We start from the raw sequence: 15,801 nt of genomic DNA on the forward strand, positions 1-15,801 counted from the left end.
ACCCCCCCAAAGTGACCCCATTTTAGAAATTACTTCTCACAATGAATTCATATACACCACAGCATTTCATAGTCAAACATACATGGTTGAAATCATTCAGCTAGTGTCTGATACATGCTTTCTTTATCAGCTATCAGGTTCCCTTTAAATCCTCTTACAGCTAAGTGAAATGGAAATAAACAAAACAGAGGAAAAATTACAAAAAAATAATAATTTGCTCAAATGGAAAAGTTCCCATTTCTCATCTTTTTAACATTTTATTTTCTGTAGATAGTTAAGATTTTTAGCCCTTTTACATTTTCTTTAAATAATCAGTCCACGTGCTTTGTTTATTTTCTCCTTAAAATGTAAAGAATCAAGAAAAGTGATGTTGCCGAAACCCGGGATCGAACCAGGGACCTTTAGATCTTCAGTCTAACGCTCTCCCATCTGAGATATTTCGGCCAAACACAAACAACTTTAGGAGTGCTAGACACTTGGCAAATGTCAAGCGAAACCCCTGAAAGTAGATATTTTTATTTTTGCTTTGACTGGTTTTTGCAGCATGATTTCTATTTGAAACTCGTGCTAATTTGTTGTACATATGTAATAACTTTCATTAACTCTTTGTGAATGAGTAGAAAAAAACAGCAATTTTGACAGAGATTTTTTTACATTTTCAATTTGACTCCATTCATCAGGTTCATTCAAACCCTGTGTTTGTGAGACAGGTGATGGTTGCACATAAAAGACAATGTGCATGCATAATGTTACATCAAGTTTTATTTGTTATTAAATGCAAATAATTGGAGCAAAAAAGGAGACAACAATTTAGAGAAAATATTTTAATGATTGTTAACTTTCAATGTGAAAACATTTGTCCCAAAATGTGCTGAAACTTAGATGTCAGTATCGCATGTGCATTTCAGACTTTAAAACTATGATTACCTACCTTTTAAGCTTTTGTTTATTAAGTATTTTTATGGTCTATTGATGAATGAGGTAATCAAATATGAAATTAGACTTACCGGCAATTCAGTTTATAGAAATCTCCCAGAACAGCCCCATAGGATGTGGAGTCTCCGCCCTAATAGGGAAAGAGAACACAAAGAGTTGAAATAGTCCCGCCCCATTGACCGCCCGCAGTATTTTTATAGTGCCAAGACAGCTAACATATGCACATAAAAACTATTTCACGGTCCTAGAGTTCCGTTTATAGACGACAATTTCAGATTCACCCCAAAGACTCCCAGGTAGTGGTAACTTTGGGATCAGGTTTTTTAAGGCCCATTGCTAAGTTTGGTTTGATCCCCATCTAATCAATAATTGACTGAGAATCAGTATAGTTTCATGAAAAGGTGATGTCAGAAGTGGGATTTGAACCCACGCCTCCAAGAGAGACTGCGACCTGAACGCAGCGCCTTAGACCGCTCGGCCATCCTGACTTCTTGTGGATTCTGTGCCTTAACTCTTTCCAAGTTAGTCAGCAGAAATATGACCAGTAATTGTCATTGAAAATTATTTTAAAATATTTAATATTACAGTTTTTATTTCAATACATTTGTTTAAACTATTAGTTATCAAGCCTATTTTGAGCTAAATGGCCAAGCCCCATTTTAAAAAAATATGACTTTTATCACTGTATGCAGTAATAACTCTGGAATGCTTCTACATATCCCTGTAATTCTGAAAGTGTTTTTTGTGACACATTGTACTTTACATTAACTGTAAATTTAGGTCAATATATTTTTAGTTTTTTTCTGTGAAAATATCTAAATTTTGTTTAAAATTTTGAAATATTAGTCAGTTTTATTCTTTGACTGCTTATATCCTTAAACCAACTTGTTGCACCACACAAAAATGTAAATAAATAGCATTTTTCATATGTGTACTTTTTGTCAGCATTCACTTTCAAACCTCCTTTTATTTTGTTAGGATGTTAGAAATGTTAGATTTCTCACAAAATGCGGTGATGCACCATATTTCTTCAGAATCTACTGTTTGGCCACACAGCAGGGCTTTGAAAATAAGAGCGCTATTTGGATTTTGGAATGCAGATTTTGCAAGAATAGTTTGCAGGTAAAATTTGCAGAGTACCAAAAGTACCAAAACAGCAGAAACCCCCCCAAAGTGACCCCATTTTAGAAATTACTTCTCACAATGAATTCATATACACCACAGCATTTCATAGTCAAACATACATGGTTGAAATCATTCAGCTAGTGTCTGATACATGCTTTCTTTATCAGCTATCAGGTTCCCTTTAAATCCTCTTACAGCTAAGTGAAATGGAAATAAACAAAACAGAGGAAAAATTACAAAAAAATAATAATTTGCTCAAATGGAAAAGTTCCCATTTCTCATCTTTTTAACATTTTATTTTCTGTAGATAGTTAAGATTTTTAGGCCTTTTACATTTTCTTTAAATAATCAGTCCACGTGCTTTGTTTATTTTCTCCTTAAAATGTAAAGAATCAAGAAAAATGATGTTGCCGAAACCCGGGATCGAACCAGGGACCTTTAGATCTTCAGTCTAACGCTCTCCCATCTGAGGTATTTCAGCCAAACACAAACAACTTTAGGAGTGCTAGACACTTGGCAAATGTCAAGCGAAACCCCTGAAAGTAGATATTTTTATTTTTGCTTTGACTGGTTTTTGCAGCATGATTTCTATTTGAAACTCCTGCTAATTTGTTGTACATATTTAATAACTTTCATTAACTCTTTGTGAATGAGTAGAAAAAAACAGCAATTTTGACAGAGATTTTTTTACATTTTCAATTTGACTCCATTCATCAGGTTCATTCAAACCCTGTGTTTGTGAGACAGGTTATGGTTGCACATAAAAGACAATGTGCATGCATAATGTTACATCAAGTTTTATTTGTTATTAAATGCAAATAATTGGAGCAAAAAAGGAGACAACAATTTAGAGAAAATATTTTAATGATTGTTAACTTTCAATGTGAAAACATTTGTCCCAAAATGTGCTGAAACTTAGATGTCAGTATCGCATGTGCATTTCAGACTTTAAAACTATGATTACCTACCTTTTAAGCTTTTGTTTATTAAGTATTTTTATGGTCTATTGATGAATGAGGTAATCAAATATGAAATTAGACTTACCGGCAATTCAGTTTATAGAAATCTCCCAGAACAGCCCCATAGGATGTGGAGTCTCCGCCCTAATAGGGAAAGAGAACAGAAAGAGTTGAAATAGTCCCGCCCCATTGACCGCCCGCAGTATTTTTATAGTGCCAAGACAGCTAACATATGCACATAAAAACTATTTCACGGTCCTAGAGTTCCGTTTATAGACGACAATTTCAGATTCACCCCAAAGACTCCCAGGTAGTGGTAACTTTGGGATCTGGTTTTTTAAGGCCCATTGCTAAGTTTGGTTTGATCCCCATCTAATCAATAATTGACTGAGAATCAGTATAGTTTCATGAAAAGGTGATGTCAGAAGTGGGATTTGAACCCACGCCTCCAAGAGAGACTGCGACCTGAACGCAGCGCCTTAGACCGCTCGGCCATCCTGACTTCTTGTGGATTCTGTGCCTTAACTCTTTCCAAGTTAGTCAGCAGAAATATGACCAGTAATTGTCATTGAAAATTATTTTAAAATATTTAATATTACAGTTTTTATTTCAATACATTTGTTTAAACTATTAGTTATCAAGCCTATTTTGAGCTAAATGGCCAAGCCCCATTTTAAAAAAATATGACTTTTATCACTGTATGCAGTAATAACTCTGGAATGCTTCTACATATCCCTGTAATTCTGAAAGTGTTTTTTGTGACACATTGTACTTTACATTAACTGTAAATTTAGGTCAATATATTTTTAGTTTTTTTCTGTGAAAATATCTAAATTTTGTTTAAAATTTTGAAATATTAGTCAGTTTTATTCTTTGACTGCTTATATCCTTAAACCAACTTGTTGCACCACACAAAAATGTAAATAAATAGCATTTTTCATATGTGTACTTTTTGTCAGCATTCACTTTCAAACCTCCTTTTATTTTGTTAGGATGTTAGAAATGTTAGATTTCTCACAAAATGCGGTGATGCACCATATTTCTTCAGAATCTACTGTTTGGCCACACAGCAGGGCTTTGAAAATAAGAGCGCTATTTGGATTTTGGAATGCAGATTTTGCAAGAATAGTTTGCAGGTAAAATTTGCAGAGTACCAAAAGTACCAAAACAGCAGAAACCCAGCATTCCAGAGTTATTACTGCATACAGTGATAAAAGTCATATTTTTTTAAAATGGGGCTTGGCCATTTAGCTCAAAATAGGCTTGATAACTAATAGTTTAAACAAATGTATTGAAATAAAAACTGTAATATTAAATATTTTAAAATAATTTTCAATGGCAATTACTGGTCATATTTCTTCTGACTAACTTGGAAAGAGTTAAGGCACAGAATCCACAAGAAGTCAGGATGGCCGAGTGGTCTAAGGCGCTGCGTTCAGGTCGCAGTCTCTCTTAGACCGAAGAAGAAACATTTGGGACATTTGTCCCAAAATATGCTGAAACTTAGATGTCAGTATTAGGGTTGAGCGACTTTCATTTTTTTAAGATCGAGTAGGGTTTTGGGAAACCCGATTTTGTCCAGAGTCGAGTCGAGTGCAGTCGGCCGATTATCGCTAAAAGTCGGGGATCGACCGAAACACGAAACCCAATGCAAGTCAATGGGGAAGCATAGTCGGCAGTGAGTGGAGGCCAGGAAAACACCTACAGTGCCCATTTTAATGCCAAAAACATCCATTCTTGTTTCTGAAGCTTGTCAATCTTAATTAACTTTATAATAATAGTTGGGCATAGGGAATTGGGGGTCATTTGGCAAAAGTTGTGGGGGGAGTAGGGCCGGCTCAAGTTTTTCGTGGGCCCAGGAAATGCGGACTACGTCACGGCGGTGTTGCAGGGAAAGGTAATTATTTAAAAGTTGCAAGTGCTGTGATCCTGAGCAAGCAGGGGGGGGGCCCACTCGTTCGCATTGCCACTGGCACAGGGCCCCTCAAAGTACGGCGGTGTGTTTGCATGGCGGGGGCGCCTCCCACCAGCAGCGACACTTTTGCGTACTCTGAGGGGCCCTGTGCCAGTGACGTCGCCAACGAGTATGCCCCCCCACCTGATGAAGGAACCTGCACTTTCATCTGCACCTTCCTCTTTGTCCCTGTGTAAGGTGGTATAACATGCGGGAAGGGGAACCTTACTTTCAGCAGGGACAGATTCTGGCTGTGTAGAGTACAAGGGGAATGTAGTGGTCTCGGTCAATGTACCAGCAGACTCATTTAGCAGTGGCTGGGCAATGGGCAGGATGAGGAGGAAACAGATATAGGGCCAAAGAATAAAGTAGGCTACATGCAGTTCAAAATTGGTAACAGGACTAAACAGGCGGCATTGCTTTGTTCAGTGGAGTAGCAAACCCAAGAGCAGCAGACACTGTTTCAAGGGCCTAACCACACTAGTAGGCCAAATGCAGTTTAATATCTGATAGTATAGGGCGAAAGCCAGAATGTGGAAGCTCAGCTTTGTTCAGTTGAGGACAACACCAGGGAGGGGCAGACACCTTTAGTAGGCCGGAAAAGCCTATTGCATTTTTTAAAATGGTAATTTGGAGCAGAAGGTTGAAGCTCAGCTTTATTTAGTTGAGGGCAACACCAGGGAGGGGCAGAAGCCGTTAGTAGGCCCTAACCACCATTTTTTTTTTAAAACCACTTAATGAGAGCCGGAAGGTTGAAGCTCAGCTTTATTTAGTTGAGGACAACACCAGGGAGGGGCAGAAGCCGTTAGTAGGCCCTAACCACCATTTTTTTTTTTTAAAACCACATAATGAGAGCCGGAAGGTTGAAGCTCAGCTTTATTTAGTTGAGGACAACACCAGGGAGGGGCAGAAGCCGTTAGTAGGCCCTAACCACCTTTTTTTTTTTAAAACCACATAATGAGAGCCGGAAGGTTGAAGCTCAGCTTTATTTAGTTGAGGACAACACCAGGGAGGGGCAGAAGCCGTTAGTAGGCCCTAACCACCTTTTTTTTTTTTAAAACCACATAATGAGAGCCGGAAGGTTGAAGCTCAGCTTTATTTAGTTGAGGACAACACCAGGGAGGGGCAGAAGCCGTTAGTAGGCCCTAACCACCATTTTTTTTTTTAAAACCACATAATGAGAGCCGGAAGGTTGAAGCTCAGCTTTATTTAGTTGAGGACAACACCAGGGAGGGGCAGAAGCCGTTAGTAGGCCCTAACCACCTTTTTTTTTTTTAAAACCACATAATGAGAGCCGGAAGGTTGAAGCTCAGCTTTATTTAGTTGAGGACAACACCAGGGAGGGGCAGAAGCCGTTAGTAGGCCCTAACCACCTTTTTTTTTTTTAAAACCACATAATGAGAGCCGGAAGGTTGAAGCTCAGCTTTATTTAGTTGAGGACAACACCAGGGAGGGGCAGAAGCCGTTAGTAGGCCCTAACCACCATTTTTTTTTTTAAAACCACATAATGAGAGCCGGAAGGTTGAAGCTCAGCTTTATTTAGTTGAGGACAACACCAGGGAGGGGCAGAAGCCGTTAGTAGGCCCTAACCACCATTTTTTTTTTTTAAAACCACATAATGAGAGCCGGAAGGTTGAAGCTCAGCTTTATTTAGTTGAGGACAACACCAGGGAGGGGCACACAGACAGACTCCTTTAGTAGGCCTGAAAAGCCTATTGCATTTTTCAAAATGGTAATTTGGAGCAGAAGGTTGAAGCTCAGCTTTATTTAGTTGAGGGCAACACCAGGGAGGGGCAGAAGCCGTTAGTAGGCCCTAACCAAAGTTGAAGGCCAAATGCAGTTTAATTTCTGATACTATAGGCCGAAAGCCAGAAGGTGGAAGTTCCGATTTAGACAGTGGAGCACAATTTGAATTAGGGACTGCAGACAGACTTAGTAGGCTGTCCCCTGTGGACCATGCATCCACCACATTAACCCATTGCGCCGTAATGGACACGTAATCTTCCGTGGCCATGCCTACAGGTCCATGCGTCTGTTGTCAGGTGCACCTTTGTACTCACAGATTGCCAGAGTGCATGGACAATGCGGTCTTCTACATGCTGGTGGAGGGTTGGGATGGCTTTTCTCGCAAAAGAAGTGTCGACTGGTTAGCTTGTAGCGTGGTACAGCGTAGTCCATCATGGCCTTATTAATAGTAAATAAAATATATAACTAGGCTCTATGAACTTTTAAATAGGTTCCAGGGGTACACGGGCAGCATTGGTGTGGTCAGTGGAGGAGTATTGCAAGTAGGGGCTGCAGACAGGCTATCAAAGGCCTAAAATAACAAACAGTAGGCAGTCATGGCAGTTTTACATCGGTTACATGGATACACAGGCAGGCACTCCAGGCAGCATTGTGGTCAGTGGAGGAGTATTGCAAGTAGGGGCCGCAGACAGGCTATCAAAGGCCTAAAATAACAAACAATAGGCTCATTGCAGTTTTACAGCGGTTACATGGATAGACGGGCAGGCAGCTTGGTGGTGGTGAGTGGAGGAGTATTTAAAGTAGGGACCGCAGACAGGCTTCAAAGGCCTAACATAAGAAAATGGGCTGGCTGTAGGCACTTTATAATTGGTTCCAGGGGTACACGGGCAGCAGTGGTCTGGTCAGTGGAGGAGTATTTAAAGTAGGGACCGCAGACAGGCTTCAAAGGCCTAACATAAGAAAATGGGCTGGCTGTAGGCACTTTATAATTGGTTCCAGGGGTACACGGGCAGCAGTGGTCTGGTCAGTGGAGGAGTATTTAAAGTAGGGACCGCAGACAGGCTATCAAAGGCCTAACATAACAAACAATAGGCTCATGATGGCAGTTTCACAGCGGTTACATGGATACACGGGCAGGCAGCTTGGTGGTGAGTGGAGGAGTATTTAAAGTAGGGACCGCAGACAGGCTATCAAAGGCCTAAAATAACAAACAATAGGCTCATGGCAGTTTCACAGCGGTTACATGGATACACGGGCAGGCAGCTTGGTGGTGGTGAGTGGAGGAGTATTTAAAGTAGGGACCGCAGACAGGCTTCAAAGGCCTAACATAAGAAAATGGGCTGGCTGTAGGCACTTTATAATTGGTTCCAGGGGTACACGTGCAGCAGTGGTCTGGTCAGTGGAGGAGTATTTAAAGTAGGGACCGCAGACAGGCTTCAAAGGCCTAACATAAGAAAATGGGCTGGCTGTAGGCACTTTATAATTGGTTCCAGGGGTACACGGGCAGCAGTGGTCTGGTCAGTGGAGGAGTATTTAAAGTAGGGACCGCAGACAGGCTATCAAAGGCCTAACATAACAAACAATAGGCTCATGGCAGTTTCACAGCGGTTACATGGATACACGGGCAGGCAGCTTGGTGGTGAGTGGAGGAGTATTTAAAGTAGGGACCGCACACAGGCTATCAAAGGCCTAAAATAACAAACAATAGGCTCATGGCAGTTTCACAGCGGTTACATGGATACACGGGCAGGCAGCTTGGTGGTGAGTGGAGGAGTATTTAAAGTAGGGACCGCACACAGGCTATCAAAGGCCTAAAATAACAAACAATAGGCTCATGGCAGTTTCACAGCGGTTACATGGATACACGGGCAGGCAGCTTGGTGGTGGTGAGTGGAGGAGTATTTAAAGTAGGGACCGCAGACAGGCTTCAAAGGCCTAACATAAGAAAATGGGCTGGCTGTAGGCACTTTATAATTGGTTCCAGGGGTACACGGGCAGCAGTGGTCTGGTCAGTGGAGGAGTATTTAAAGTAGGGACCGCAGACAGGCTATCAAAGGCCTAACATAACAAACAATAGGCTCATGATGGCAGTTTCACAGCGGTTACATGGATACACGGGCAGGCAGCTTGGTGGTGAGTGGAGGAGTATTTAAAGTAGGGACCGCAGACAGGCTATCAAAGGCCTAACATAAGAAAATGGGCTGGCTGTAGGCACTTTATAATTGGTTCCAGGGGTACACGGGCAGCAGTGGTCTGGTCAGTGGAGGAGTATTTAAAGTAGGGACCGCAGACAGGCTTCAAAGGCCTAACATAAGAAAATGGGCTGGCTGTAGGCACTTTATAATTGGTTCCAGGGGTACACGGGCAGCAGTGGTCTGGTCAGTGGAGGAGTATTTAAAGTAGGGACCGCAGACAGGCTTCAAAGGCCTAACATAAGAAAATGGGCTGGCTGTAGGCACTTTATAATTGGTTCCAGGGGTACACGGGCAGCAGTGGTCTGGTCAGTGGAGGAGTATTTAAAGTAGGGACCGCAGACAGGCTATCAAAGGCCTAACATAACAAACAATAGGCTCATGGCAGTTTCACAGCGGTTACATGGATACACGGGCAGGCAGCTTGGTGGTGAGTGGAGGAGTATTTAAAGTAGGGACCGCACACAGGCTATCAAAGGCCTAAAATAACAAACAATAGGCTCATGGCAGTTTCACAGCGGTTACATGGATACACGGGCAGGCAGCTTGGTGGTGGTGAGTGGAGGAGTATTTAAAGTAGGGACCGCACACAGGCTATCAAAGGCCTAAAATAACAAACAATAGGCTCATGGCAGTTTCACAGCGGTTACATGGATACACGGGCAGGCAGCTTGGTGGTGGTGAGTGGAGGAGTATTTAAAGTAGGGACCGCAGACAGGCTTCAAAGGCCTAACATAAGAAAATGGGCTGGCTGTAGGCACTTTATAATTGGTTCCAGGGGTACACGGGCAGCAGTGGTCTGGTCAGTGGAGGAGTATTTAAAGTAGGGACCGCAGACAGGCTATCAAAGGCCTAACATAACAAACAATAGGCTCATGATGGCAGTTTCACAGCGGTTACATGGATACACGGGCAGGCAGCTTGGTGGTGAGTGGAGGAGTATTTAAAGTAGGGACCGCAGACAGGCTATCAAAGGCCTAACATAAGAAAATGGGCTGGCTGTAGGCACTTTATAATTGGTTCCAGGGGTACACGGGCAGCAGTGGTCTGGTCAGTGGAGGAGTATTTAAAGTAGGGACCGCAGACAGGCTATCAAAGGCCTAAAATAACAAACAATAGGCTCATGGCAGTTTTACAGCGGTTACATGGATACACAGGCAGCTTGGTGGTGAGTGGAGGAGTATTTAAAGTAGGGACCGCAGACAGGCTATCAAAGGCCTAAAATAACAAACAATAGGCTCATGGCAGTTTCACAGCGGTTACATGGATACACGGGCAGGCAGCTTGGTGGTGGTGAGTGGAGGAGTATTTAAAGTAGGGACCGCAGAAAGGCTTCAAAGGCCTAACATAAGAAAATGGGCTGGCTGTAGGCACTTTATAATTGGTTCCAGGGGTACACGGGCAGCAGTGGTCTGGTCAGTGGAGGAGTATTTAAAGTAGGGACCGCAGACAGGCTTCAAAGGCCTAACATAAGAAAATGGGCTGGCTGTAGGCACTTTATAATTGGTTCCAGGGGTACACGGGCAGCAGTGGTCTGGTCAGTGGAGGAGTATTTAAAGTAGGGACCGCAGACAGGCTATCAAAGGCCTAACATAACAAACAATAGGCTCATGGCAGTTTCACAGCGGTTACATGGATACACGGGCAGGCAGCTTGGTGGTCAGTGGAGGAGTATTTAAAGTAGGGACCGCAGACAGGCTATCAAAGGCCTAAAATAACAAACAATAGGCTCATGGCAGTTTTACAGCGGTTACATGGATACACAGGCAGCTTGGTGGTGAGTGGAGGAGTAGTGCAAGGAGTGTCTGTCCCAGTACTCCCAAAATATAAATAGATGTTAATGTCTCGCAAAACAACCAAAACAAAAAAAAAAGGTGGCATACTTAGGTACAGGGGTGGGCTCATCTACTGAGTTTCTGACATTGTAATTTGGCAGTAACTATTTAATGGTGCCAATATAGGACACAGACACAGACTACTTTAAGTTGCATCATAGATGTCTACAAATTTGTATTGTCAGTGCCAGACATTGAATGATGTCAGCGAATAGACTAAAGATTGGTGGAGCTGTGCGACATAATTTTGCACGTGGTAGAGCACATTTTGAGCTGGGGTAGGGGGGAACTCTCTTGAGGCCGGCGGGACCGCCCCAGGGCCCCTCATGTTACAACGGTGTGTCTGACGTTGGGTGCGCACCACCACCGCCAGAGACACTACATTGTACTATGAGGGACCCAGTAGCAATGCCGTCAACCAAAAGCGAGCACACCCACCTCTTCAGACAAACAGCAGTCTCACGGGTGCTTGCGCCAAGTCGCGATACCACGGCCCCGTGTGGGGAGTTTTGCCATTTAGGGAGGTGTAAACATGTCGTATGCTGTACAATCAGCTGCAGCAAATTAGACATTAGAAAAGTAATTCACAGGCAAGAGCTTTTCATAGGAAAGCTAGGTGTCGGCCGGGCAAGGTGGGGCAAAAGATTTCGAAATCCAGTTGTGGTTCATTTTAATGAATGTTAGATCGTCAACATTTTGGGTAGCCAGACGAGTCCTTTTTTCGGTTAATATTGAACCTGCAGCACTGAATACTCTTTCTGATAGGACACTTGCTGCCGGGCAAGCAAGCTCCTGCAATGCATATTCTGCCAATTCTGGCCAGGTGTCTAATTTGGAGGCCCAGTAATCAAATGGGAATGACGGTTGAGGGAGAACATCGATAAGGGATGAAAAATAGTTAGTAACCATACTGGACAAATGTTGTCTCCTGTCACTTTCAATTGATGCAGCAGTACCTGTCCTGTCTGCGGTCATAGCAAAATCACTCCACAACCTGGTCAGAAAACCCCTCTGTCCAACGCCACTTCTGATGTGTGCACCCCTAACACTCCTAGTCTGCTGCCCCCTGGAGCTTGTGTGAGAACGATCACGTGCGCTGTGTGCTGGGAATGCCTGAAGCAAACGGTCAACAAGAGTTGATTGTTTGGTTGCTAATATTAGTTCCAAGTTCTCATGTGGCATAATATTTTGCAATTTGCCTTTATAGCGTGGATCAAGGAGGCAGGCCAACCAGTAATCGTCATCGTTCATCATTTTCGTAATGCGTGTGTCCCTTTTTAGGATACGTAAGGCATAATCCGCCATGTGGGCCAAAGTTCCAGTTGTCAAATCTCCGGTTGTGATTGGTTGAGGGGCAGTTGCAGGCAAATCTACGTCACTTGTGTCCCTCAAAAAACCAGAACCCGGCCGTGACACGCAACCAATTTCCTGTGCCCCCGTGAAAGTTTCCGCATTAAAAATATACTCATCCCCATCATCCTCCTCGTCCTCCACCTCCTCTTCGCCCGCTACCTCGTCCTGTACACTGCCCTGACCAGACAATGGCTGACTGTCATCAAGGCTTCCCTCTTCCTCTGGTGCAGACGCCTGCTCCTTTATGTGCGTCAAACTTTGCATCAGCAGACGCATTAGGGGGATGCTCATGCTTATTACGGCGTTGTCTGCACTAACCAGCCGTGTGCATTCCTCAAAACACTGAAGGACTTGACACATGTCTTGTATCTTCGACCACTGCACACCTGACAACTCCATGTCTGCCATCCTACTGCCTGCCCGTGTATCCTCCCACAAATAAATAACAGCACGCCTCTGTTCGCACAGTCTCTGAAGCATGTGCAGTGTTGAGTTCCACCTTGTTGCAACGTCTATGATTAGGCGATGCTGGGGAAGGTTCAAAGACCGCTGATAGGTCTGCATACGGCTGGCGTGTACAGGCGAACGTCGGATATGTGAGCAAAGTGCACGCACTTTGAGGAGCAGGTCGGAGAACCCAGGATAAGTTTTCAATAAGCACTGCACCACCAGGTTTAAGGTGTGAGCCAGGCAAGGAATGTGTTTCAGTTGGGAAAGGGAGATGGCAGCCATGAAATTCCTTCCGTTATCACTCACTACCTTGCCTGCCTCAAGATCTACTGTGCCCAGCCACGACTGCGTTTCTTGTTGCAAGAACTCGGACAGAACTTCCGCGGTGTGTCTGTTGTCGCCCAAACACTTCATAGCCAATACAGCCTGCTGACGCTTGGCAGTAGCTGGCCCATAATGGGACAACTGGTGTGCAACAGTGTCATCTGCCGATGGAGTGGTTGGCCGACTGCGTTCTGTGGAAGAGCTGTAGCTTCTGCAGGAGGACGAGGAGGAGGAGGAGGGGGTGCGAACGCCTACAGCCAACTGTTTCCTAGACCGTGGGCTAGGCACAACTGTCCCTAAATTGATGTCGCCTGTGGACCCTGCATCCACCACATTCACCCAGTGTGCCGTGATGGACACATAACGTCCCTGGCCATGCCTACTGGTCCATGCATCTGTAGTCAGGTGCACCTTTGTACTCACAGATTGCCTAAGTGCATGGACGATGCGCTGTTTAACATGCTGGTGCAGGGCTGGGATGGCTTTTCTGGAAAAAAAGTGTCGACTAGGTAGCTCGTATCGTGGTTCAGCGTACTCCATCAGGGCTTTAAAAGCTTCGCTTTCAACTAAACGGTAGGGCATCATCTCTAACGAGATTAGTCTAGCTATGTGGGCGTTAAAACCCTGTGTACGCGGATGCGAGGATAAGTACTTCCTTTTTCTAACCAGAGTCTCATGTAGGGTGAGCTGGACTGGAGAGCAGGAGATCGTGGAACTTTCGGGTGTGCCGGTGTACATGGCAGACTGAGAGACGGTTGGAGACGGTATTGTTTCCGCCGGTGCCCTAGATGCAATATTTCCTCCTACTAAACTGGTGATTCCCTGACCCTGACTGCTTTTGGCTGGCAAAGAAACCTGCACAGATACTGCCGGTGGTGCGGAAAATGGTGGCCTTACAGTGACGGAAGGGATGTTGCGTTGCTGACTAGCTTCATTGGCCGAGGGTGCTACAACCTTAAGGGACGTTTGGTAGTTAGTCCAGGCTTGAAAATGCATGGTGGTTAAGTGTCTATGCATGCAACTAGTATTTAGACTTTTCAGATTCTGACCTCTGCTTAAGCTAGTTGAACATTTTTGACAGATGACTTTGCGCTGATCAGTTGGATGTTGTTTAAAAAAATGCCAGACTGCACTCTTCCTAGACTCGGATCCCTTTTCAGGGATTGCAGACTGAGCTTTAACCGGATGGCCACGCTGTCCTCCAACAGGTTTTGGCTTTGACACGCGTTTTGGGCCAGATACGGGCCCGGCAGATGGAACCTGTTGCGATGTTGATGCCTGCTGCGGCCCCTCCTCCACCTCCGCTTCTGAACTACTGCCGCCTGCACCCTGTTCCCCCAATGGCTGCCAATCGGGGTCAATAACTGGGTCATCTATTACCTCCTCTTCGAGCTCGTGTGCAACTTCGTCTGTGTCACTGTGTCGGTCGGTGGTATAGCGTTCGTGGCGGGGCAACATAGTCTCATCAGGGTCTGATTGTGGATCTGTACCCTGAGAGGGCAATGTGGTGGTCTGAGTCAAAGGAGCAGCATAGTACTCTGGCTGTGGCTGTGCATCAGTGCACTCCATGTCAGAATCTACTTGTAATGGGCATGGCCTGTTAAATGTTTCACTTTCTAAGCCAGGGACGGTATGTGTAAAGAGCTCCATGGAGTGACCCGTTGTGTCGCCTGCTGCATCCTTCTCTCTTGTTGTAGTTTTTGCTGAGGAGGACAAGGAAGCGACTTGTCCCTGACCGTGAACATCCACAAGCGACGCGCTGCTTTTACATTTACCAGTTTCGGAAGAGGAGGCAAAAGAGCTAGAGGCTGAGTCTGCAATGTAAGCCAAAACTTGCTGTTGCTGCTCAGCCTTTAAAAGCGGTTTTCCTACTCCCAGAAAAGAGAGCGTTCGAGGCCTTGTGTAGCCTGACGACGAAACTGGCTCCACAGCTCCAGACTTAGGTGGAATATTTTTATCCCCACGACCACCTGATGCTCCACTACCACTACCATCATTACCAGCTGACAATGAACGCCCACGACGACCTCTTGCACCAGACTTCCTCATTGTTTAAAAATCGTAACCAAACTAACTTTATTTGTTGCTGTCAAACAACTTACACGGTGAGCTATAACTTCAGTATGATTTCAATATCCCTTAACAGGTTGGTGAGACCACAAGGAAAATCAGGCACAATGTTACACACTCTGTTTTCTGTGACACCAAATCACAGAGATGACACACACGCAGGACTGTCACTCAAGCACTAATGTCAATATTAATCTCCCACCTAATTTATTTTTTTTTTTTTCTCTGTGAGACTTTAGAAACCAAATAATATTTAAAAAAAAAACAAAAAAACAAGGCTTTCTATGGCCCACTGAATGAGAGATGGCACGCACAGGAGTGGCACACAAGCCCTGACTGAGGCCAATATTTTTCTCCCACTGATTGATGTAGTGTTTTTGTGTTGAGGTTGATTTTAAAACACAAATGAAGGAAAAAAATAAAAAGGCTTTCTATGGCCCACAATTAGAGAGAGAGGTGGCACACCCAGGAGTCAAGACTGGCACACAAGCTGAAATGGCAATATTACTCTCCCACTGTTTTTTTATGTTTTTTTTTTTTATTTTCAGGGAGACTTTAGAAACCAAATAATATTAAAAAAAAACAAAAAAACAAGGCTTTCTATGGCCCACTGAATGAGAGGGAGAGAGGTGGCACACCCAGGAGTCAAGACTGGCACACAAGCTGAAATGGCAATATTACTCTCCCACTGTTTTTTTATGTATTTTTTTTTTTTATTTTCAGGGAGACTTTAGAAACCAAATAATATTAAAAAAACCAAAAAATAAATAGGCTTTCTATGGCCCACTGAATGAAAGGGAGAGAGGTGGCACACCCAGGAGTCAAGACTGGCACACAAGCTGAAAGGGCAATATTAC

At 44.0% G+C, this 15,801-nt stretch overlaps 3 non-coding genes across 3 annotated transcripts; all 3 read right to left on the reverse strand.

Annotated features, from left to right (window-relative positions):
• Window positions 1-371: 371 nt before the first annotated feature.
• TRNAF-GAA (transfer RNA phenylalanine (anticodon GAA)) lies at window positions 372-444 on the reverse strand. The gene has a single exon. It is a non-coding gene; the product is annotated as a tRNA-Phe (tRNA).
• Window positions 445-1,341: 897 nt separating this feature from the next.
• Window positions 1,342-1,424, reverse strand: TRNAL-CAG (transfer RNA leucine (anticodon CAG)). Its single transcript has one exon. It is a non-coding gene; the product is annotated as a tRNA-Leu (tRNA).
• A 2,015-nt stretch (window positions 1,425-3,439) lies between these two features.
• TRNAL-CAG (transfer RNA leucine (anticodon CAG)) lies at window positions 3,440-3,522 on the reverse strand. Its single transcript has one exon. It is a non-coding gene; the product is annotated as a tRNA-Leu (tRNA).
• Between the last annotated feature and the right edge of the window lie 12,279 nt (window positions 3,523-15,801).

The sequence above is a fragment of the Ranitomeya variabilis genome, chromosome 4 (genome assembly GCF_051348905.1).
Source record: "Ranitomeya variabilis isolate aRanVar5 chromosome 4, aRanVar5.hap1, whole genome shotgun sequence".
Classification (NCBI taxonomy): domain Eukaryota; kingdom Metazoa; phylum Chordata; class Amphibia; order Anura; family Dendrobatidae; genus Ranitomeya; species Ranitomeya variabilis.